Below are 27071 nucleotides of genomic sequence, written 5' to 3' on the forward strand. Positions count from 1 at the left end.
TTGGTAACTTCTAGACCAGGTAATAGCAAGAAGAAAGGGGTCTGAAATAAGGTATAGACGAAGGGAGGAAATAAGTTCTAATTGTATTTAGGAAATTACAAGCAAGACTTGATCTTGGGAAGTAAGGAAGAAGTAGGAGGCGGAGGCTGAACCCCCATCTGTGTGACTAAGGTTGGGTGGTGGTATCATTGAGTTTGGAAATAGGGGATAAAGAACTGAATTGGGAAAAAGACTTTAGTTCTGGACATGTTGAATTGTAAAGCACCTGTAGAATTCAGGAGACAGACTGGTAGATAACTGGACATGCACGTGAAGACATGGAAAGATAAAAATTTGAATGTCATCAGCACATATCAGCAGTCATTAAAATCATGAACATGGATGAGATTTCAGAGAATTGTGAGTACTGACAACGTTTAAGTAATAAGCAGAGAAAGAATTCTGGGAAGGAGTGAGGTGATAAAGTTTCAAGAAGGAGGAAGTAGATGACAGTGCCATCCTTCAGAGAATGTGAGTGTCCATTGGATTTGGGCAGTTAGGTCCCCAGTGACCTTAGAGCAGTTCAGTGAAGTGGTGGACAAAAAGCCAGATGGCAATAAATTGAGGGTGTAGGGCTGCCTGTGGGGGCCAGGCGGGGCTAGTGAAGACAGTGGGAATAGGCTACTCTCAAGGAGTTTGGATGAAAAGAGAACATAATTAGCAAAAAAGAATTTTTTAGAATGAGAAGGACTTATATTTTATATGTTGAAATGAAGGAACCGATAAAGGAGATCCTGAAGATGTAGATAATAATTTAGAGAATTGGGGAAACATGGACATATGAATAAGAAAAAAACCTTGCACAGTATATAAAAATCACTTGTATCCTTCGAGTTGGATGGATACTGGTAAGTTTGGGAGGAAATAAACATAAGAAGAGATAGAAGTTAAATGAGTTTATACTGATAGCCTCAGTTTTCTTTGACCCAGATTTTTCAGAGACACATATATACACATACATAATTACAGTTTTAAAATTCTTTCATAGTTACATGTTTTATTAATCACGTCTGAGAAAAGTCATTGATTTTCATTTTGTACCGCATTATCTTGTAAGGACAAGATACAGTGACAACTTCCAAGCGTTTTGCATATCAGAGCTGAAACAAAGTATCTCCATAATTGAATTTTCACTTATTTGTAATAAATTTATCCTTAGGGGATACTTTCATAGTGTTTGATCACAGATGAGTTTGGGCATTGCTGTCACTCAATAATGTTAAGCATCTGTCAGGCTCTCTCCTATACTATATATTAATTTTTTCTCTGTGAAGCAAATATTTATTGGCAGCCTGTGGGAATAAGATACACCTAGGTCCTCTTTCCTTGGTATATTCACAAAAGCCTCTGAAACTAAATTTCCAAGTCAGGCCATACTAAGTCCTGGCATAGTAAGTTTTCATCGTTAACAGTTTTTTTGTGTTTGTGGGGGTTTTTTGTTTTTATTTTTTTGAAGCAAAGATAAAACACTGTCTTAACTCAGTAGTTGTCCATTGATTAATAAATCTGAGAAGACATTGATGAAACATGGTATTTTGAATATCCTTTCCACAGCATAGGTAATGGGCCATCCTGAAACTCTGGTGAGATGCTTATCATTTTCAGATTTTGGAGTGGCAGAGAAAACCCTATTATACCTTGAATTATCACTGGAAACATGAATTCAGCCAAATAAAAACAGTGCCTCTACCTACTGAGGTTGTCAATTTCCATCTTAACAAAAGTGAACATTTCTCCTTTAGATTAAAATCAAGAAAATCTCCTCTGTCCAGGATTCAATAATGGGGTGCAAGAAAGAGGCAAACTGAAGCTATTCCCTCTTTACACCTGAACAGTGAATTCATTCTGATAGCAAATATTTGTTATGATTCTGCTATGGCCAGGTGCTTTATTGTGTTTAGAGATCAAGTTACTGTTCATTCTTGGTAAGTAAGAAAAATCCATGTTTTAGGACTCTGAATAGTAACTTTATATATATATTAAAAATAAATATATATATTATATATAATATATATTCCACCTATTCAACAAAATTGTAATTTTCATCATCTCTTACTAATGATGAACTGTATTCACTCTTTGGAAAGGGCTTATAGGGAATTAAAGTCTCCATATACTTTCTAAATAAGACCATAGAAACCAAATTCTCAACTGGGAACAAACTTAGGTTTTGCTATGAAGGTTTATGCTTGCCTGGCCTTAGAGTGGTTGGCCAGGAACTCAAGGTGGAGTTTTTTTCCTCTAAGTTACTTTTTCACTGATGCCACCCGGAAAAAATTTGGAGGGAGTATTTTTTGAAATAGCTTTATCTCAGTAACCCTTTAAAAATGCTTCAGGGTATGGGGAACATAACTGTCAAAATGTTCAAGCAACTCTTGTGGATTTAAGTGTAATTGATCAGGAGTAATACAGGAAGGAGCTGGGTACAAAAGACAAAAGACCTGAGGCTATGTCATGTATTGTTTTTGGCTTATTGTACAAAACAGAGAAAGTCTTATACACTCAGGCAAGTTCCCCTACTGTTCTCTCCTTTTAGTAGAAATAAAAGAGAGCTAGTTTCTCAATAGCAGCATTCTATCCTTAAGTGGGTACACAGTGATATTCTAATGGTCTCTAGAGCAGAGAATAATTCCGTGGCAGCTCTGACCTCCAGTCACCAGGTTCTCTGTAACTTAGTCTTTCATGGCCAAGGACTATAATCATTATTGTATTTAGCATCTCAAAATTGAAAGGATTCCATGGACAACAAAACAGTAAGTGATTTCATGAAGTGTTTTAGTATGCATAAAATAAAAAACTATAAAAATACAAATCATCAGTAAAGCTTTTTCTTTCCGGAGAACTATATTCAGAAATTAATGTAAGCACCTAAGGTGCGCATGTGTGTTTTTTCACCCATGATCATGTTTGTGTGTGTGTGCATTCCACTGCTACAGGAGACATGCAAAATAATATCAGATTTGCTACTATATGAAGTACTGGTTTCTCCCAAGAACTGTGCGCTCGCAGGGTTTGTTCAGGAAGGTGAGTGCCCTACCACCACATCGCAGTCAGATCTCATCACCTTCGGCAGGAATAATTTATAGTTTAACCTTACATGCAGGCATATTAAATTAGTATTACTCCTCAGAACTTGCTTATTAATAAAACAAACTGAATTAGCCACTGGAGAAATCATGTTTGGAAATTCAATGACAATTTTACATTTTTCATAAAGGCTCAGAAATATTATTGCAGAGCAGGTGGTACAGAAAACTGTGGTCGAATCTGACATTCATTAATAATTGAAGTGTGGAACGTAACAGGTGAAAATTGATACTGATTTCTTTCCTCTAATATTGGGAAGAGTTCTAAAAGGTAAATAAAATGCGATAACAAGACATATCAAGTCTCACTGATTTCTTTGATCACCTCTTCCCCACATATCACTCCTTCGCCTACCATGTTTTGAATAATTCAATGCCCATAGTCTTTCCATTTCAGTGCATTATAAAACACACTCAAGCTGGGTTTCAATCATATCAGACTGAAAGCTGAACTTTTTATGAAGGATTATTTAAAAACAAATGCGTCTTGAGCACAACAGCCTTTGAAACCAAACAATCCTAGGAATTCAGTAAGGAAATGTCAACACTATGAAGAACTTTTGGATTCAGAAAATTCTGTAATCCTACTTGATGTATGTTAACCGTATCAATATTAACAACCTTCTGCTTGATTTCAGCACTGATTTGAGAGCTGAGTTACTACTGGTCTTGTATTTTAACTAGTTGTGAAAGCACTGAGAGAATTGTTCTCGTGTTGAACTTGACCTGCCTCTGGGAATGCTCTCTGTTCTATCCATCTTGGAAAGCTTTATGCAAGTGCATTTCTCTGCCTTCCTTCTTCTCATCTGCACCCCTTGGGAAAACAAAAGATGCTCAAATATAGATGTGAACACTGCAGATGCTCTGTTTGGCAATGGTGTCTTTCAGCTTCCCAATGAAAAATTATATTGCTGACCACCCATTTGACTGAAAAGTGACTCATTTTTCTGACAGATATCTGGCTTGAGATGCCAAAAGTAATAGGTCATTTCAAATTTCCTTTTTAATTTTAAGTCATAGCTTTGTGTTGCAACACTACTTGTTCAAAAGTTAGATCATAAAGGTTCCTTCCTATGATCTCCAAATAATCAAAATGTTCTTCAATAGGCTATATTAAAAGTAAGCAGAATATTCCTAATTATCAATCTTTCTCTTGAGCCATATAGTTCTTGTAATTTCAAGGAAGAGAAACTCAAATGTAAAGTGTTACAATAGCCAAGCCTACCAGCACTGTTATCTAACCATTCAGCAATTTTCTCTGCCAAGTCACTCTGAACCTTAGACTACTGAGAATGTGTTTTTAATTAATTTTTAAGGTTCTCCTCTTTTGAGTTAAAAAATCGTCACAATTTTTATAAGTAAAATTAAAGAAAAAACAAAATAGAACATCTGAGATATTTCCATTAGGCATTATCTATATATAAACACATATATATACATAATTTTAATATCTATACATATATAAAGGCACTGGGATAAATCTCCATCTTCTGTGTCAGTGGCACATAGGTCCATTATCTTAGGAATAGGGAACTCCTTTCACAATGGAAGTGAGGAAATAGGCTGGACCATCCTTGAATATAATCCATGAAGCCACCATCTAAGGTCGTCTGGATCTTGGTTCCTTCTAGCAATCTACTACTCCAACAATGTGTAGTTCATCAAATTCAGGTCTTTCTGAAGCCAGGCTAGAAATACAAAGTGAGGTGGACGACTAAGGTAACTGACCAAAAAGGAGGAAAGGAAGACGAGCAAAACAATTTCCCAATTTCATTTTTTCCCATATTCTCTGTGCTTGACAAGGGAAAAAATATTCGGGTCTGAGTTCCTCTCATTCTTAGCCATTGTTGGTTCAAAGTCTGAGAAAAAAAAAAAAAGGTAAAAACGAAAATATGGAGTCCAGAATTCCGTTAGCTCTCTTGCATGTAATATCACAACTTAAAAGGCCTTCCAAAATGGAGGGATAAACTTTTAAAAATATAGCCCAATCTTTTCAATCTAAACAAGTAAACACTAAAAATATATTTTAGAAATCCAGCAAACACACTAACCACAGTCAAAGCAAAGGAAGGCTTATGGCTTACCAAATGACAGTGGCTGTCTACAAGAGAGAGAACGAGAATACTCCAAAATTCTATCTGACCTGGCAGAGCTCAGCACAGCTACTATTCTTCCTTCCTAAAATCAAGGCATAAAGAAATTGAATAAAACTTGCCAAAATGTCACCCAGTGCCTCCAAAAGCAGATTAAAGAAGGGAGTGTCCAGAAATCAGGATGAAGAAAACTACTTAGAGAAGCCCTGTCTCCTATCAGTGGGCCACCAGGGTTTATCTGGGTAATAAAATGATAATAGTTCTTTTTGTCATCTTCTTTTTATAATTTATACATTTAAATTTCAGTCAACATTTTAAACATATCCAATCAGAATGACAGGCATTTCCAGAAGTATCAGTTTTTTTTAATCCTCACCCTTTTACAAATGTGAAAACTGAGGCTCAGTATAGCTGTCAAGGGATTTTCCTAAATCATTGAAGCTGTAAACCTGGTACCAAAGTCTAAATCAGTTTCTCATTTTATCTTGGCTATCTTCTTAAAATTCTGTTTAGGGACATGGGGAGGGGGAAGGGTAATCTGGGACGAAGTGAGAGAGTGGCATGGACATATAGACACTACCAAATGTAAAATAGATAGCTAGTGGGAAGCAGCCAAATAGCACAGGGAGATCAGCTGTGGGCTTTGTGATCACCTAGAGGCGTGGGATAGGGAGGGTGGGAGGGAGACGCAAAAAGGAGGGGATATGGGGATATATACATACGTATAGCCGATGCACTGTTATACAGCAGAGACTAACACAACATTGTAAAGCAATTATACTGCAATAAAGATGTTAAAAAATGTATATAAGAAAGCTATACTATAAAATAGATACAGTGATAATATATCTGAGAGGTGGAATTATGGCTAATTTTTATTTTTTTAATCTATTTTTGGATTATTCGATTACATGATTTCTCTATAAAGAATATGAATCTCTTGTGTAATAAAAGTTACTCAAAAACAAAACAAAACAAAACAATTCTGTTTAGGAAGAGAGGATAGAATGAAGGTTTGAGCATAGAAATCATTCTGGAAATCACTGAAGATACTGGGCCTGTAGTGCAGTTTCATTTGTAGTGGGTTTGGCTTACATTCTTATATTTAGTTTTATTTCTATACAACTATCAAAGAAGGAGAAAGAAGTTGGGTAATATTTGCATTTGCAACTAATCAAAGCAGAATTGCTTTTAGCTTTAACAAAAAGATCGTTCTGTGATCTCTGATTAACATCTTTATTCTTAAATGGAGCATAAATAACATTTATTGGCTAAGATTATTTGCAATAAACAAGACTGTTTACTGTTTACCACCTAGCAGATGATTATTTGTAAGTCTCACTGAGATGCTAAAACCTTATACTGAGCTCTCATTTTACCAGAGTGAATTTAAATTAACTTCAGCAGCCAGAATTAATGAAACCGGGTAAATGATGCAAAGATATTCCACAGGGTATTCTGTTTTAATTAGAGATAGAAAATGTGAGTCATTAGAGGTTTTAAAAAATGTTGCATTGTATTACTTTCTCATATTTTGAATCTAGGAATATAGATGAAAACTAAAAAATGTTAGCCTCTTTAGTTCAGTTTTAATGTATATCAGCTCTGAATTTATATTGAGTGAATAGTAAAGAGTCTGAATGAAGAACATAGTCTGGAGGCATTCAGGTACAAGTCCTAAATTTTATTAGAAGTTGAGTATCTGTTAATTAGCAGGTAGCTATATAACTTAACTATAAAGCCACTACAATTCAAACATTGTAGCACTACTACATGAATGAACACATATACAAATTAAACAGAAAAGAATATCCACAAATAGTTCTTAGTATGTCTGGGAAGTTTGATTGTGATAAAGTCAAGTTATAATCTTTAAAATTGATGCCTAGAAAACTACACACCCATTTAAAACTAAAGTCTGTACCTCACACTACATACCAAAATAAATTACACCAGTTGCACATGTAAGAAGCTTGCAAGTTGCCACTTTACCCTAACAAGATGCGTCTTTCACAAATGCTTTCTCCCACTCTGTGGCTTGTCTTTTCATTATCTTGATAGTGATTTTCAGAGAGCAGAAATTTTCTATTTTAATGAAGTCTAGCTTATCAATTCTTTCATGGAATGTGCCTTTGGTGTTATATTTTAAAAGTCATTGCCATACCCAAGGTCATCTAGGTTTTCTCCTATGCTATCTTCTGGGAGTTTTACAGTTTTGTGTTTTACATTTAGGTCTGTGGTTCATTTTGAGTTAATTTTTATGAAGGATATAAAGTCTGTGTCTCGATTTTTTTTTTTTAACTATGGACATCCAGTTGTTTCAGCACTATTTGATGAAAAGACTATCTTTGCTCCATTGTATTGTCTTTGTTCTTTTGCCAAAGATCAGTTGATTGTATTTATGTGGGTCTATTTTGGGGCTCTTTATTCTGTTCCACTGATCTATTTGTTGTTTCACCAATACCACCCTGTCTTGATTACTGCACCTTCATAGTAAGTCTTCAAGTTGAGTAGTGTCATTCCTTCAACTGTGTCCTTCAATGAGGTGATAGCTATTCTGGGTCTCTTGCCTCTTCATATGGACTTTAGAATCAGTTTGCCAATATCCATAAAATAACTTGCTGGGATTTTTATTGGGATTGCACTGAATTTCTATAGATTAAGTCAGAAAGAACTGACATTTTGATAATACTGAGTCTTCCTATTCATGAACATGCAATAACTCTCCATTTATTTATTCTTTGACTTCATTCATCATGGTTTTGTAGTTTTCCTCCTATAGAGGTTGTACATATTTTATTAGATTTATACAGAAGTATTACATTTTTGGCAATGCTAATGTAAATAGTGTCGGTTTGTTTTAAACCTATTCCACTTGTTCATTATTGGTATATAGGAAAGCAATTGCCTTTTGTATATTAACCTTGGATCCTGCAACCTTGCTATAATCACTTATTAGTTACAGGAGTTTTGGGTCAACTCTTTAAGATTTTCTACATAGATGACCATGTCACCTGTGAACAAAGACAGGTTTATGTCTTCGTTCTCAATATGTACACCTTTTATTTCCTTTTCTTGCCTTATTGCATTAGCAAGGACTTGCAGCACAATATTGAAAAGTTATAATAAAGGAGGATATCCTTGCCTTGTGCTTAATCTTAGTGGGAAAGCATTGAGTTTCTCTCCAGGAAGTATGATGTTAGCTATTGGTTTTTTTGTAGATCGTATTATCAAGTTAAGGAAGTCCTCTCTATTCCTAGTTTACTGAGAGTTTTTCTCATGAGTGCATGCTGGATTTTGTCAAATGCTTCTTCTGCATGTATTTATATGTTTTTTTCCTTTATTTGTCTTGGTTGGATTATATTAATTAATTTTCAAATGTTGAACCAGCCTTACGTACCTGACACAAATCCCATTTGGTCATGGTATATAATTGTTTTTATACTTTTGTGGCTTCAATTCACTAACATTTTGTTGAGAATCTCTGACACCATTTTTATCACATTTCTACTATAAAAGGTTTGGGATTCTAACGAATTTAAGCTATTAATTAGTCTTATCAAATTGTGCTCTTTATTCAAAGATACACCATAGCAGAACCCTGAGGGGATGGATGGTGAATGCTAAGGCCTGAATTTACACTTCTTTTATTCTTTATACCCTGAATCTGTCTCTCAACAAGTGTTCACGGTTGATGTTTAATTTTATGGAAATTAGATATAGCTCACTCCATTCATTCATTCAACAGATTCTACAGCAGAAGGGAGGCTTCTAAGGAGGTAGGGTGTATTAGTGGGGCTGTAGGTTATTACAGGGAATGCAAGCAAGGCCTCATAAAGGAGACGGTGATATTTGAGAAAAGACCTAAAAAAGTGAGTGGATGAGTACTGTAGATAGTAAAGACAACAGCAATTCAGGTAAAGGGAACAGCAAGTGAAAATGTCTTCCTACTATACTTGTTGAACATCAAGGACTAAAGAGTATAAGGTGTTTGCAAAAGAGTGAGCAAGGAGTAGAGGTGGAGGACATGAGATCAAATATATAATGTGGAGGGTAATCATGTGGCAACTTTCCAGCATTTTAAGAACTTCAGCTTCAACTATGATGAAGGGGAAGATACTGAAGTCACATAATTCTTCTGACTTAGATTCTCAAAGTGTTCTCCGGCCACTATGTTAAGGACACAGTTCAGAGGGATAATAATTAAGATGACAGACAACGAAATCTTAATCCTGAGTGGTAACAGTGGAAAAATCGAGAAACTGTCAAATTCTGGTTCTATCTCAAAGACAGGGCTGACACATTTTGCTTGTGTATTGGATGTGAAAGGAGAGAGAAAGAAAAACGTCAAAGATGAATCTCATTTTGTAACTGAGCACCAGGAAGAATGGAGCTGCGCTTTTCTGTTTTGTAAAGTCTACAGGAAAAGCATGAGCGACTATGTGTGTATTTGATTGCAAGGTATATTAAGTTTGGGATGTCTATTAAATGACAAAACAGAGATATTCTGTTAGTAACCAGTCTTGTTAGGTGGACCCAGTCCGTAAATGACAACCATCAATCTACCTAATCTGCTCAATCTGAAGCCCCATAAAGGATTTGGGGGCATTAGTGTGAAGAGGGCTTCCTTTTGTGTTTGTGTATGTGTGTCATCTGCTTTGACACTGTGGTTAGGCTAAGGTAGCACTATTCTGGGCTTTCATCTTTGGCAACTTTTTTCTCACCATGAAGCTTTTTTATTGGGTTGACACCAAATGAGTATTTGCCTGATTCTTCATGTCCTGATTCTTTAACTATTTTCCTAGTTTGGACAGCCACAAATTTGGTTAGTATTTGTTAATTCCGCCCTTCAACTTGGACACACTTGAAGCGAAGTGAAGTCCCACCACACTGATGGTAGACTCCATCTGAGCCTGCTCAAAAGGGCACAGAAGGTTGTCCACGGGGAGGGTACTATCAGAGGCTGATTGACAGTATCTGTGTTGTAGACCAACTTAAGGGCAAACACATACGGTTCTTACGCTTTCCTGTTCCTGATAATAGGCAATGGCAGGCTCTGGATCACAATGCTTGAACCCAGCAGGAATAGTGTTGCACTACATGTGGCATGACTATGATAAGGGGTATATATGTTATCTAGCATGTATCTTCTTTTTTATGCTACACAAATACAAGGCTGTCACTTTCTGAGACATTAAACTTTCTCTGGCTGTGACAGATTAAAAGCAGATGCCAAGTTAGAAACATTTCTGAATTAGGTGATTTGGGTTCCTTGACCAGGTTAAGAAAAACAAAACAAAACTGTTCTTCTTCTTGGTTTCACATTTAAACAATATGAGTTAGTCTAAACTATATGACCAAAAAATCGAACTACTAAAATAACAGGCTCTTATCATTATTATTTTGATATAATAAATAATAGAGGGATATTGTTTTACTAATAATTACCAGCATTTAGTAACGACAAGCCAAACATTAAGTCTTTAGGAAATTTGTGAACTCCTTCATTTCTTACAATAACTCTGTCAGATTGGTACCAGTATCTATCCCCATTGATGAAGAAACTCAGTTTCAGAGGAAGACACTGAGGCACCGAGAGGTTAAATGTAACTTGTCTATAATTGCCCTAGCTGCTATGCTAGTCGGCTTCATCAACCACTATCACCACTATCACATTTCTTTAATTGGACTTTAGATTCAGATAAACAATTTTTCCTGGTTGCAAGGAAATCATTTAACAGGCCCACATTGCAATGCTTGAAATGCAAGTCTGAGTCCAAATCTGAGAACCCTAAACCATGTGATCACTAAAAATACTGAGTATCAATTCTGAGCCTTATAATACGAGTTTGCATTTAAAATAACAGGCCCTATTAGGAATAAGTGTACAAATGGCATTCTAGGAGGGAATATATCCAACAGGTGTTTTAAATTGCTTTAGTGGCAGTGAAAAAGTATGAAGGCATTTCCTGCAACACTAAATGAGCTGATTTGCTTTTGGTGGGTAAACACTGAACTTTGTTTACAAAACTTAACCTGAAAGTATTTTCTAAGTATCCTACTATTACTCAAAGTTAGGCTTGTTATCTCCCTTAACAAACAAGAATGGTAAGACACAGTCTCAGTTAGTATAGTATGGATAAATCATTTGCAGGCTTGGGTAAACTTGTACCTTAACGAGTGTCTTCAATTTGGGGAAGACATGAATTCACTATTGCCATTCTCTATGCATATTATTGCCATATAAACTAATTCCAGCAAAAGAAAGCTATAGTTAGGTAGAACCTTTCATAAAGTGATGCAGTCACTCAGGAATACCTTATAACCTAAACTGACTGGACAGTCAGTAACCAATGAATTATTCTAATGCTGATTCATCTCAGAGATCCTTTATTCCAAAGACTTCCGCTGCTATCCTTCTCTTTTTCTTTTGGGATTAAGAACTACGCATAAAGTCTTAGTTACTCTAAGGTTCACCTTGTACCTCTCCTGTCATACAACTCGTCACTTTCCCCATCATCTGCCACCAAATGCCAAAAAGAAATCTGAGTACTCTGCGGTCATGGCACAGGTATTTCTAAAGAGAGGAACACCTATTCAAAAATCACTAATCCGAGAATAAATATATGGGGAAATGAACTGGGGACATGAGTGGAATCTACTGAAACTGTGAGAGGCCAGCAGGGCAGCTATGTGTGTCTATATGTGCCTTAAAGAATAATGCTCTCTAGGAGAAAATATGCTTTAATGCCCCAAACTTTAATCCAATTAATATCTGGGAATATATTTCAAGACCACTTGTATATATGTGTATGTACATAATGTTAGCATTGTATATTATTTGTGTTATGTTCTCCCTTATATTCATGGGAATATGTTGCCTTTAAAGTTTAAACTTTCTTGTTGATTTTGTACATGGATGAAGGTTCACACAGTAAGATAAGTTCAAGGATTTCTTTCTCCAATACCATTGATATGAATTCCTATTACTTAATTTCTTTTTGATAGATTTTCAGATGCCAGTCCAAGATAGTTCTGCCAATGGAAATCACAGGACTACCAAATATGGAAAAGACTGGAACACTTACAGTGTGTTTTCATGGTCTGCATCAGAATTCTACAGAAGGCATCTGGCTGAATTGGCAGTGAAATGAGAATGGAAAGTTAGTGTGTCGGTTACTTTTTAGTGTAGTATGTTTTCTTTTCTACTATTCTACTATGTATTAGAAATTACGTAAATATCAGGAGAAGAGAAATGGTTAAGAAAAAATATAATCTGTCATGTTAAAGACATTCGGCACTTACCTAGGCTCACAGGTAACACGAGAGAACATGAGAGCTGGCTTGTGAGAGCTAACCTTTTTCCATTTCCCTCAGTGTCTTCATGAAAAGCTTTGAGGCTCAAAGAAGGAAGTGACCCTGCCAGGTGCATACCATGAATCAGTGATGAAAGGGAGACTCCTTGGCTTCTGTAGAGCCATGACTCTGTACACACGGTATTAAGAAGCATTGATTAAATGCCCCTTTACCTAACAACGTGGAGCTTAATCATAGGGTTTGGGCTTCTTGTCTCTTCTTTTCTTTTGCTTTCTCTTTTCCATCCTTGGGGGGGCCTTAGTTTTTAGTTGCTCTCTTGAACTGGATTTACAAGACATTTCTTTTCACTAGCCCTTACTTTTTTGGATTGTAGGCTGAATTTTTAAGAAGTTGGGGAAGAAAAAAAAAAAAAAGTTGGGGAAGGATACTGAACTGCCAAAAGTTAACAGATTATTGGCAAAGATATAAAAATAATTAGAATGCCAATTTCCCTGGGTATTCCCTGTGTACTTTAGGGGTAAAAATAGTATTTGTAAAGTGATTTCAAAATGTGAAAATATTACCTGTGGGATATAACCTACAGGTGAAGAGCACTAACTCTAAAATTAATTTGCCTGGATCTTTTTTCCCCAGCTCCACCACTTATTAGTGCTGGGAGTTCAGGAGTGGTACTTCTTTGTGTTCCACTTCCTCTTTGAAAATCAAGGGCTTAATAACCTCACCCATTTTACAGGGCTGTGGCGTGGAGTTAATACATGTAGAGTGGTTAGGAATCCATGCCACTCTTAAGTCTTTGAAAATCAATCTTAGTATTGTTGTTACTACTATTATTAATTTGTTAGCTGTCCTTGAAAAAGTTTGCCAGCAGTACTCACTTGCTTTTCTTTTTGTTTTATATTCTCTACATCCCACTTAAGCATTCTACCAAACCTTAAGAGGCTCTTATCAGATATTTTACACCTCTTTACTTGTTTGTCACAGCAAAAGTAAAAGGAGTGTGGCTCCCCTTGATCAAACAAACCAGAACTTTGGTTTTCTCCCATTCATACACATTGGTGAACAGATGTGAGAAAACGACTCCATGGGGCTTTCAGTCTGGAGCCAAACATCCAGGCTCTGTGTAACTCGACACTATTATGCACACATGTTGGTCCCTTAGGACCCAAAAGAATCTCAACTAAGCCCATCATTATTTCAGGAATATGACCAATGCTTTTTGTGAAGTAGGTGAATGTCACAGAAATACAAGAAAAGGCAGGGGTGTTTCGTATCACAACGTTTTGAGAAATGCTCAGCGCTCTAAGATGTAGCTGACAATTCCCCCATCAGCTCATGCTTTCAAAGTGACCATAAATTTCACCATAAAGACATTTTTTCAGCAATGGCAATAACGCGGTGACTATACTGCTCAATTCCTCACAGTGTCAGCATTAAATACATTAAAAGGGTAAGTTAAAATATCTGTCTGATTGCTTCTGACATAACCCCGAGATCTCTTTTACTTCTGTACTCCATCAATTATAATGTGGAACATTAAGACAAATTATTTCTAAACACTAACAAGGAATGTAGCAACAAGTGGCAGACAATCAAGGGGAATTCTGCCATAGCATGGTGCTTATTTTGTTACAAGCAGGAGTGCAAACCCAAAGGATGCAATTTAGAGGAAACTCTGTCCTGTCTATTCTCTAGGAACTAGAACAAGGAGACTGAGAGAAGATGATTCTGGGTAAATCAAACCGTTTTCTCCTAATTACAGCTGACTAATAGGGAGCAAACTCCCATGGAAGGCTGTGAGCTGCCTGAAGAAAGCTACGAGGTTGCCCTGGTTAGGGTCTTTCATATACAGTCATTCAAGCTCAGACTTGATCATCTGTCAGGGATGCTACAGTAGGGAGAGTTTTGCCGTAGCTCTGAGACTCAGCAAGATCACTTCCAACTGTAAAACCTACAATTTTAATTTAATCACCAACACCAGCCATCATTAAGAGCGACCTTAAATAACTCCAAATCTGTTCATCTACTCACATATTCTTTACACAGGCAACAGACCTCGAGTGATTACTACATGCCAGACACAGTTCTAAGACACAGAATAAGGGATAAGAAAGGTAACAACCTCTGTCACTGTGGGGCTTGAGTTCTTTGGGAAGAAGTTCATCTAAATACAAAGAGACACCAAAGATAATATTTGTTTTTATGATTATTCTGTGAAAGAAGTAAGGTAATCTGATAAATTGGGACTAAGGCCGGTAGGACAATCAAGGAAAAAATATCTTTAAGAGATGAGTGCCAAAGAATAGAAAGGAATCATTTATGGACAATTTTTCTGGAAATACTATTTCCAAAACATGGGAAAAACAAATACAAAAGCCCTGAGGCAAGATGAAGCTTAACTACAATCAAGGAACAAAAAGAAGCTAAAAGGTTAGCTTCTTGCACCCTCTTGCTCTGCTGGTGGGAATGTAAATTGATACAGCCACTATGGAGAACAGTATGGAGGTTCCTTAAAAAACCAAAAATAGAATTACCATATGATCCAGCAATCCCACTACTGGGCATATACCCAGAGAAAACCATAATTCAAAAAGACACACGCACCCCAATGTTCACTGCAGCACTATTTACAATAGCCAGGTCATGGAAGCAACCTAAATGCCCATTGACAGACGAATAGATAAAGAAGTGGTGGTACATATACACAATGGAATATTACTCAGCCATAAAAAGGAACGAAATTGAGTCATTTGTTGAGACGTGGATGGATCTAGAGACTGTCATACAGAGTGAAGTAAGTCAGAAAGAGAAAAACAAATATCGTACGTTAACGCAGGTATGTGGAACTTAGAAAAATGGTACAGATGAACCGGTTTGCAGGGCAGAAATACAGACACAGATGTAGAGAACAAACGTATGGACACCAAGTGGGGAAAGCCACGGGGGGTGGGGTGGGGTGGGGTGGGGATGGTGGTGTGCTGAACTGGGCAAGTCGGATTGACATGTATACACTAATGTGTATAAAACTGATGACTAATAAGAACGTGCTGTATAAAAAAATAAATTAAATTAAATTCAAAAATCAAAAAAAAAAAGAATACTGTCTACTGTCCTCCGCGCCCCCTGGAACACTCACTCTAAATATCCAGGAGGTGCTTGCAGAATGAATGAATCAATGAACAAACAAGCTCACTCATTTCAAACGTGCGGTCACATGAGTAATCCGACCTTCTAAGAAGTTAAGCTTCTGGAAGGAGCCCATTTTCTTAACGTATTCAGCATCGAGTCATCACAAAATATGAACTCTTATAAAGTACTGCCCCCTCACTTCCCATGAGAAAGCAAAATTCCTCAGCAGGGAAATGGGAGGGTAGCAGACATTACCCGCAAAGCTTTGGAAAGGCTGCGGCTCGCTGAGCACTTCACTAGGGCCCCTGACCGCCTGCCTGGTAGTAGGACAGACACACCAGGAACGGCTGCTGACCGGCAGAAAGAGCGCCCAGCCAGGCAGGCAGCACACCCCGCACCCTGCCAAGCAAGGTCTGGCCAGCAAGGGAAAGACGCCCTCTCCACTTCAGAACCGCCCACCACTAGAAAGCCAGGTCCTGCCAGGGCCTGGACACACGAGGCCTTCCTTACAAGGGTTACAAATCTGTGGCCTTGCTCTGCCTCGAATAAAAGACAGAGACGGGGACAACGTGACCATCTCCAGATGAACTTTCAACTTCGTTTCAAGTGCCTGGGTGCTGGGTCACAGTGCATTTCTAAACTCTTCCAATACTCAAAAATACCAATTTCTAAGATGCAGAAGAGTTGTTAAACATACACTTAGCACAGATCCCAGTCCCACTCCTGAGTATTTTCTCAAGTGAGGTAAAAACCCAAGTTCACATGGAAACCTGCCCTGGGATGTTTACAGCAGCTTTATTCCTGATCCCCTCAAAACTGGAAACATCCCACAAGTCCTGCCACCCACAGGCGAATGGACAAACGGAACATGGAATACAACACAGCCAGAAAAAGGAGTGGCTTCTCATACCCGCAACAACAGGGATGACGGACTTCCCTGGTGGTTCAGTGGCTAAGACTCTGCGCTCCCAAGGCAGGGGGCCCGGGGTCCATCCCTGCTCAGGGAACTAGATCCCGCACGCTGCAACGAAAACATACCGTACGCGCCAATGAAGATCCCATGTGCCGCAACTAAGACCCGGCACAGCCAAGTAAATAACTAACTAAATCAATGTTTAAAACAACAACAACAAAAAAAAAACGCGGGATGGATCTCGCATAGGTTTTACTGAGCTAAAGCAGCCAGAATCAAAAAGCTACATGCTGTTGTTCCGTTTATCTGGCTTTCTGGAAAAGCCAAAACCTTAGGGACAGACAGGAGATTAGCAGCCAAGAAGCTAGAGGCGCGCTGGCGCCAAAGGGCAGCAAAAGGGATGAGAGGATTGCTCTGCCGCCTGACGGCGATCATCTGTCAAAACTCCTACAACTGTGCACTACAAGTGAACTATGCTTCACGGCTACTAAGGATAAACAAATGATTACATTTTGAAAAATGCGCCGGCCAGCCAACCCGTGCATGACAAGTGCAGTAAGAGGGGAGGGGAGGCAAGTGGATCAGCTGGACTTCTGAAGGTTCTCCCCACTTTCAGTTTCCCTCCCCTGTGATGTCTCCCCGCCCTGCCCACTGCTCAGGCCGCCCACCAGGGCCACCCGGAGTTACCCAACCGGAAAAGCCAGAGCCCAGGCTCAGTCGCGCCTCCGGGCACAGAAAGGGCAAAAATAGAAAGCGCCAGTGCGCGGTGGCGGGCTGGAAACCCTCGGACCTCAGATGACTGCGGAGAACCGGGGCCCGGGAGTCAACATCGGCTCCCAGGCGGTCCCAGCGTCCCGACCCCGACCCCGGCCGCGACACACTTTCCACAAACTGACACACACGGAGCCCGTGCGAGGGCCGGGTCGCCTGGAGGACGGTCCCCCGCAAGCCGAGGGCACGAAAGGGCGCCCCAAAGGCGCCGGCCCAAGGCGCCCGCTGCGCTTTCCCTTCGGAAGGTGGGCTGCGGGGCCCAGGCGTAAACCCTGAAACAAGGAACACGCGCACCACGCCGCCACGGGGGACGAGAGGCCGGGCGCCCACCTAGCCGGACACCCTGCATTTCTGGAATCACCGGACGCCTGTGTACATTTCCGTCTGGCCTGTCATTTTCCAAAGGCCACTCAAGGTCAGGGGACAGAACGCCTCCTCTCCAAGTGTCCTGCCAGCCCACCCACTCAAGATCAGAGGAACAAAATGCCTAACTAAAACAAAACAAAACAGAAACACAAAAAAACTGGAGAGAGGGAGGAAAGGGTGCCCTGAAAAATAAAAAAAAAACTAAGCACGTTGACAGCGCTAAGAATAAACTACCAGGAAAAAGAAACCCTACATGTCAGATCCTAAAGTACAGAAGGGCAAGCCCGCCGGCAGTCCAGGCCCGGGGGAACCGGGGTCCCCAGCCCTGCAGAGCCAACTGCAGAGCGGCTCAGGCGCCCCTCGGAAGCGCGGGGTCCCCGCGGCCGAGTCGGCGCCCCCGGCCGGCGCCGGCTCCCCTCTGCCCACCCTGCGCGCGGGGGCTGGAAACTGCCGCGGAGAACCACGGCGGGGAGGGAAGGGGGGGCTCCAAAGAGGGTCTGGCGACTCGAGTCGCTCCGTTTCTCGGTGGGCTCAGCGCGCCGTGGGGGAAGAGGGGCGGGGTTCCGGGAGGAGGGGACGGGCGGCACTTACATAGACCGGCAGCTGCCACGGGTAGACGGCGGGCTCGGTCCCCAAGAGCGACTCCAGCCTCAGCTCCAGCTTCTCCCCCATGTCTTCGCGCGCGGCCCCCGCACCGCGCTACTCGGGCGGTTGGAGGAGGGGCGCGGCGCCGCCGGCGGGGGCGGAGCAGACGGGCAGGCGGGAGGCTGAGGGGAGGGGGCCTGGCCTGGGCCTCAGCTGCCGCCGCCTCACTCCCGCCCGGCCCCCGGCTCCCTCTTTGTAGTCACAGGCCCGGGGCCTCCAGCGCTGCTGCGAACTCGGGCCGGCGTGAGGCGAACACAATGAGCCGGGGGCCGGACTAAAACACTCCCCGCGCGGGCGGCCCGCCCCGTGGACTCGCACGCTCTCGCGCGCGCACGCACGCACGTACGCACGTCATCGGCTGTCCCTGGCCACACCCACCGGCCCGAAGTGGGGAAAACCCCCTCAGAGCCTGTGATGGCGGGTTCGACTCCCGCCCTCGACGTACCGTGACACACCCCCTTCCCCCCAATAATAAGACTATAATTCCTATTAAATATGACAGCTGGAATCCGGGCTTCTGTTCACAAAAATGCCGTGTATTTAGCCTATGCTAGGCACCAGACCGCGGACGCTCAGTACTGGCAAAAAAGGAAATGCCCTGCCTTCATAGCACTGCCATTTTAATTGGAATAGTAGTGACAATGGTCAAGGGAGAAAATAAAGTGTCATCATCGCCACGGGGATGGTTAATCTCATGTGCGCACTGCGTGGGGCCCCGGCAACCACAAACATTATTCCAGATGTGGCCAGGAAGGTATTTTTCAGAAGAGATTAACACGGAAATTGGTCCACTTTGCGTAAAGGAGATTGTCAATGCCGCGGCGTGGGTGGGCCTCGTCCATCAGCTGAAGGACTGGAGAGAAAAATGAGGTGCCCTAGAAAGAGGGAAGTGTTCCTCCAATGGACTTGGCACATCAGCTCTTCCCTGTGTCTCCAGACCAGAGTCCTGCCCTGACTTGCCTGCCTCACGGTCACAAGAGTCAACTCCTTAAAACGAAACTATATATGTAAAAATATTGAATATATACAAGCCTATTAATTTGTATATATGTGTATAGATATTATATATATATGTATACACATATGTTTATATGTGCATGCGTTTGTAGTATATGTGTAAGTACTATATACAGTATACATACAAGCCTATATATTTGTGTGTATATATTGTATACATGTATGTATGTGTATATATATAGTATACATATTATAAAGGTGAACATGCTGTTTCATAGAGATAGTGATAAAAAGAAGAAAAAAGTAACATATCAAAATGATAAAATCATTAGAGTTTGCTTAAACATCAACTCATTACTCTCAAAAGAGATAATGGTAAGGAAATACACATTTTACTATCTTTATGGTAGGAACTGTATTTTAGATAGTCAAATAGCTCTGAGGGTCACTGTTCTTAAAAATGAATTCTATCTCAAAAATGGAGAAGAAATTATCAAATTTAAATAACTTTTTGCAATCTATATTGAAATAATGGATTTAGGCAACAGTCATAATGGCTGTTACCATTGTACTAAGGTGGAATGCTAATGGGAAGAATTATAAAGAAGGAGTTATGTCATGACTGGAATGCAGTAATCAATCTTAGTATCAGAAGCAGGTTACCATGAAGGTAATTAAGCTTCAGCTTCAGGTTCCCTTATTTGCATATGTCACTTCCAAGCTCTGGGAGGGGCCAGAACTGTATGACGTTTGAAGAAATTAGTTAGGTTTTACGAATTTTAATTTTTGTGTCTGTAATTTCTTTACTATTCTAACTAAACATTTACATTTGTCACTTTTTTTGTAATTCTGTAGCCTTTTTGTTAAAGAAGAGACTTCAAAGTGTAAAAGCTTCAGGCCTTAACTAATCTAGACTTATTCCTGATTAGAATCACTAGTCCTGAGACAAACAAACATACTATGCTTCTCCATGTTATGCAACTGAATCACCCAAAATTATGTACACAGTATTCTTTTTTTTTAATGTTTATTTATTTATTTTTGGCTGTGTTGAGTCTTCGTTTCTGTGCGAGGGCTTTCTCCAGTTGTGGCAAGCAGGGGCCACTCTTCATCGCGGTGTGTGCACCTCTCGCTATCGCTGCCTCTCTTGTTGTGGAGCACAGGCTCCAGACGCGCAGGCTCAGTAGCTGTGGCTCACGGGCCTAGTTGCTCCGCAGCATGTGGGATCTTCCCAGACCAGGGCTCGAACTCGTGTCCCCTGCATTGGCAGGCAGATTCTCAACACTGCGCCGCCAGGGAAGCCCTACACAGTATTCTTGACAAAATTTTTGAAGTTTAATATATTCAAACCATTATATCTAACTAAAATATTGAGAAAATATGGAGAACAGGGAAAAAGTTAAACTACCTCATAAGGAAGCAATCAATAAAATCCAAACTTTGGAGTGTACTATAGAATAATTGCCTACATTTCTTTAAAATTTTAATAGAATTGAAAAAAATTAAAATGGAGGATTTTGCGTGATTTTTAAAAATTCTGATGTGATCAAAAACTGTGAAAATACATTTCTTAGAAGGTAAAGGAAATTGATTATGAATTGAATATTATTACATGACATTAATAAATAATTAAATTTGTAACAAGTGCTAATGTGATTGTGTTTATGTAAGAAATATTTTTATTACTATTTTTGAGATTCATATTAACTTTAAAGTTGTTTGGTTTAAAGAACAAATATTAGGGGATAGATTTAAAACATGTTTTTTTTAAGCTAGATGATGAATTCATAAGATTTATTGACCTTTCTTCTTTTGTAAATATTTGAAAATTTTTATAATTTAAAAATATTTGTTAAATTTCCCCATAAACATTCTGTTTACTTACACCATGACCAAGTGGGATTTATTCCTGGAATGCAAGGGTGGTTCAGCATATGAAAATCAATCAATGTAATATTCATACATCACATTAGCAGAAAAAACAAACCAAACCAGAACAAAACACATGATCATCTCAATGCATTAAGAAAGAGCATTTGACAAAATTTAACACATTTCATGATAAAGACACTCTAAAAACTAGGAATAGAAGGAAATCACCTCAACATAATAAAGGCCGTATATGAAAAACTCATAGCTAACTTCATACTCAATGATAAAAGATTGAAAACTTTTTCTCTTAATATCAAGAACAAAACAAGAATGTTCTTTTTCAACACTTATATTCAACATAGTCCTGGAAGTCAACCTGGGCAGTTAGACAAGAAAAAGAAAGTTAAACGTTCCAAATCAGAAAGGAAGAATTAATCTTATCTCTGTTCACAGATGACATGACATTATATGTAGAAAACCAAAACAATTACACCCCCAAAAAGAGAAGAAACGGAACTAATAAATGAACTCAGCAAAGTTATAGGATACAAAATCAACAACGAAAATTAGTTGCATTTCTGTATGCTAATGATGAACAATCAAAAAGGAAATTAAGAAAACCATTCAATTTACAATAGCGTCAAAAAGAATAAAATACTTAGGAATAAACTTAACCAAGTAGAAAAAATATTTACACTGAAATTAAAGAAACAAATTTTAAAAAGACACAAATAAATGGCGAGATGTCCCATATTCATTGATTGGGATATTCAATATTGCTAAAATGTCAACACTACCCAGAGTAAACTACAGATTCAATGCAATACCAATTAAAATCACAATGATTTTTTTTTTTTTGCAGAAATAGAAAAACCCATCCTAATGTTAACATGGAATTTAAAGGGACCTGAAGTAGTCAACTGGTTTTTAACAAGGATGCCAAGACTATTCAATGGGGAAAGAAACATCTTTTCAACAAGTGGTTTTGGGAGAAGTAGATGATCTACATGCATTAAGAAAGGAAGTTATGCTCTTAACATATATAAAAGTTAACTGAAAATGGATCAAAGACCTAAATGTAAAAGCTAAAACTATCAAACTCTTAGAAGAAAACATGGCAAAATTTCATGACATTGGATTTGATCATGGTTTATTGGATATGACACCGAAAGCTCAGGCAGCAAGAGAAAAAATAGATAAGTTGGACTTCATCAAAATTTAAAACTTTTGTGCATCCAAGGACACTATCAACAGAGTGAAGATGTAATCTACAGAATGGGAGAAAATATTTGCAAATCATATACTGCATAAGGGATTGATACCCAGAATACCAAAAGATGTCCTACACTTCAGCAATAAAAATACAGGGCAGTCCAATTAAATATAAGGGAATTGAGTGGACATTTCTCCAAAGAGGATGTACGGGTAGTGCATGAGCATATGAGAGGATATTAAATATCACTAATCTTTAGGGAAATTCAGACTGAGAGCAGGATGGCATGTCACCTCACACACTTGGGATGGCTGTTGTTGAAACAAAACACAATGGCAGGTGTTGGCAAAGATACGCAGAAATTGGAGTCCTTGTGCTTTGCTGATGGGACTATGAAATGGTGCAGTGGCTCTGGAGGACTGTCTAGTCCTCAAAAATTGTACACCGATTGCCATGTCATCCAGCAGTTCCACTTCTGGGTATATACCCAAAAGAGGTTGGAGTAGGGACTTGAACAGCCACTTGTACACCTATGTTCTGGCAGCATTTTTTTTTTTTTTTTTTTTTTGTGGTACACTGTTGTGGCCTCTCCCGTTGTGGAGCACAGGCTCCGGACACGCAGGCTCAGTGGCCATGGCTCACGGGCCTAGCCGCTCCGTGGCACATGGGATCTTCCCGGACCGGGGCATGAACCCGTGTCCCCTGCATCGGCAGGCGGACTCTCAACCACTGCGCCACCAGGGAAGCCCTGGCAGCATTTTTAACAGTAGCCAGGAGGTGGGGGTAACCTAGGTGTCTATCCAAGGAAGAAAGGATAAACAGAATGTAGTTTATGCATACTGTTGACTATTGTTCAGACTTGAAAGAGAAGGAAATCCTGGCATGTGCTACAGCAAGGATGAGCCTTGAAGATGTTATGCTAGAAGTAGGCCAGTCACAGAAGGATAAATGTTGCAACATCCCACTTGTGTGGGAATAGCTAGGGTGCTTAGGTTCATGGAGACAGATACTGTTACTTGGGGCTGTGGGGAGGAGGAAATTGGGAGTTGGTATCTAATGGGTATAGAATTTCAGTTGGGGAGCATGGAGAGGTTCTAGAGATGGATGGTGGTGATGGTTGCGCAGCAATGTGGGTACGCTTAATGCCACAGAGCTGAAGTGATAAGAATTTGGGATTTTGCCACGATAGAAAAAAATGAAAAAGTAACTATTAATGAAATAATTTTTAACTAAAAATATACAAAAGATATATAAAAATACTGTTTACCAAAAGGCATGCATAACTTCATATTTATCCTTTCACAGTTACAAACTCAACCTTCCTCAGTAATTTCTGGTGGTAAATATGGATTGATGCTTTTCACACTCATTAATCAATAATGTAGACTCCTGTGGGGACCTCCTTGAATTTTCACATGTACAGTATTACATCAGAAACAAGCACTACTGAAAGAAAAAATGAGGAAGAAACAAAAATAAAATCTTTATCATCTGTCATGTATGCACTTACACTGGTAGCCAGCAAATTTTTCTTTAAAATTCCAAAGAGTAAATATTTTAGACTTTTCAGACCATACAGAGTTTTTTGTAACTACATAATTCTTCTGTTGTTGTATAAAGGCAGCCATAAACAATACATAAAGGAGTGAGCATGGCTGATTCCAAGAAAACTTTACCTACAGGAACAGTCATGGGCCAGCCCTGGGTAATTTGCTGACTGTAATCTTTACCATGTAGTAGTTTGATTGCCAAGAGCTCCAGCTTTTCTTTGGGCACTCAGCTGAAGCTAATGGCTAGAATAAATTTAACATAGGTATGCCTGTGAAGTGCACTGGGAGGCCTCCTCAATAATTGTAGCACTTATGATTGGTGTTGGAATCATCCCAGGTTTATTCCTCTTCCATTATCTTTAAATTAAGAATTGCCATGTGATTTGCTTTGGCCAGTGAAATGTGAACAGAGTATTATGTGGATTTCCAATTGGAAAAATTGAAATACAGGTGCAACTTGCCATCTAACCTTTTGTGTACTGCAATGGTTGTAGAATTACATGTCCAGAATGAGTCTGTATCACCCTAGATTCCTGAGTGACAGTTATAAGCGGAAAGGCCCTGCAGTACCACAATAGATATGCTTAATTGGCAAGAAATAAATTGTGACTGTGTTAATCCAGTGAGATTTTGTGATTTTAAATTATCACATCATAATTTAATCCATCCTGCTTGATAGTACACTATTTGATTAATAATTGTGTAATTTTAAATTTTCATTAATTGTAAATCATGATTTGCCAATATCTGAAGCAGCGATTAAAGGAGTTTTATGTGGGCTTCCCTGGTGGCGCAGTGGTTGAGAGTCCGCCTGCTGATGCAGGGGACACGGGTTCATGCCCCGGTCCGGGAAGATCCCACATGCCGCGGAGCGGCTGGGCCCATGAGCCATGGCCGCTGAGCCTGCGCGTCCGGAGCCTGTGCTCCACAACGGGAGAGGCCACAACAGTGAGAGGCCCACGTACCGCAAAAAAAAAAAAAAAAAAAAGGAGTTTTATGTGAAAGGGCATCGACAGACTTGTATCTGCATTGTAATTAGGGATTACAATGCATATTTTATAGTGCTGAAGAATTCTGGAAATCTACTATGTCTTTCTGAAGCTGACCTAAGCAGTATGACATAGGCTTTTTTAGCTCACAGCCCATATTTGATGTTTATTTGGAGTACCATAAATCTATATCAGTGCAACTTTTATAACTTCTGTTAAATCTTGACTATCAGTATGAAAATTAGGGATTACAATGAATATTTTATAATGCTGATTTTAATACTGAGGCATGTCAAAATAAAGTGATTTTCCTTTACACATAGAAGAAAATAAAGATGTCAGTCACATTCCTTCCCTCTGCCTATTGAGAAAGCTCATCCCAATTATAAAACATCATGCTTTTTATTATAGCTCTGTTTAACTGTATTTAAATAGAAAAACTCTAATGTATAAATTGATAAACATAACATGAATTCTAAAAATCAGGATCAAAGAATAAGTTGTATTGTGCATATTGCTAATTCATGTAGTTCATTTCATTATAATGTATACCTGACTTTATAATATTGAACTTATAACCCTTTATCATGAACATTTTAAAAATAAAATCCAAATATTTACAGCATGCCAGTTGGGTCTCTGAATTTTATGTACCTGATCATTCTGATACACAGCATTTGTCACGTTAGTTTAATGTGCAAGAAGCGCTGAGAGCATCTTATTCCGTATTCCTTGCCACAGGTATAGACAAATGATGACAAGCTGTGAATCTAAAAACTGTCTTTAACGGTCTACTAGAACAGGTTGAATATTGAGAGTGAAAATATTTACTGATAAAATTTCTAACTCATGCCGTATTGGGGAATGGATGACAGAGGGAACAGACTCCTGGCAATCAGCACACACTAGAGAAAACATAAACAATGAATGTCTTTGCAACCTTTGTCACCTCCTATTTGCTTTACATTTGTCATTGGTTTTAGTGAATAGGAGCTGGGTTCCAAGAAATCTCTGCAGGTTTCTTCAACTTCTCTCGTCTCTGAGCTTCTGCAACCAACACGTCTGCTTGAACCCATCAGCTGTGGTAAGTGTACATTTAGAGTCTTAAGGGAATCTGCAACTTGAGTGCAGGCAGCACCAAAGTAATGATCCTACATGGCTTTAATACATTTATACATTTTTAAAATCCCATTTTAGGTAAATTTGTCCCTGAGATCAGTGTATGTGAAATCTCAAGTAAAGCCTTAAACATGTGCTTGAGACACTGGTGTTTCACAGACTTCAAAGGCAACAGATGTGACAATCCAGGGTGAGTCATTCAGTGCCAATTTAGTCAGAGACTGGGAATATCAATGATGTTATGCTTTAATTCAAGTAAATATATTATCTGAGTTATTTTTTCTTAGCAAAGTATCTGTTCATTAATTTTTTACAGCGCTTTTATATAGTTTACTTTGGCTTTCATTTTACAGCCTCCACTCAGTTCCACAGTTACTTAGGTCAACACCATTTTCCCCAAAACTTCTTAAGTGAAGTTATTTCATACTTGTAATACAGTTAGATGTTTTGTCACATTCTGTGTTCCATTGTGGATTCTCCAGAATATCTAAATGAGTTTTTTTTTAAATTATGTATATTAAGGTTCACTCTTCGTGCTGTAAATTTCTGTGGGTTTTAACAGATGCACAGTATCATGTATCCACCACTACAGTATCATACAGGGTAGTTTCACTACCCTAAACAATCCTCTGTACTTCACCTATTTAACACTTCTCAGTCCCCAAACACCTGGCAACCACTGACTTTTTTAAATTATCTCTATAGATTTGCCTTTTCCAGAGTGTCATACAATTTTTCATGATTCTTTTCAGACTGGCTCCTTTCACTTAGCAATATGCATTTATAATTTATCCATATCTTTTCATGTTTGGTACCACATTTCTTTTTCTCATGGAATGACATCTCATTGTTGGGATGTACCACAACTGTTTATTCACACCTGTTAAAAGGAGATCTTGGTTGCTTCTGATTTTTGACAATTATGAGTAAAGCTGCTATAAATATTTGCATGAAGGTGTCTTTTAGGATCTTTATCTTTGATTTTCTATAGTTTGAAAATGATACGCCTACATGT

At 39.1% G+C, this 27071-nt stretch overlaps 1 pseudogene across 1 annotated transcript in view; it reads right to left on the reverse strand.

The window, feature by feature from the left end:
• The window catches only part of LOC307188491 (RING finger protein 11-like), a 45575-nt pseudogene extending 26919 nt beyond the window's left edge, over window positions 1–18656 (reverse strand). The window contains exon 1 of the transcript XR_013831754.1: window positions 18303–18656. The product of XR_013831754.1 is annotated as an RING finger protein 11-like (transcript). The remainder of the gene's footprint in view (window positions 1–18302) is intronic.
• Between the last annotated feature and the right edge of the window lie 8415 nt (window positions 18657–27071).

This window comes from Stenella coeruleoalba (genome assembly GCF_951394435.1).
Source record: "Stenella coeruleoalba genome assembly, chromosome: 7".
Classification (NCBI taxonomy): domain Eukaryota; kingdom Metazoa; phylum Chordata; class Mammalia; order Artiodactyla; family Delphinidae; genus Stenella; species Stenella coeruleoalba.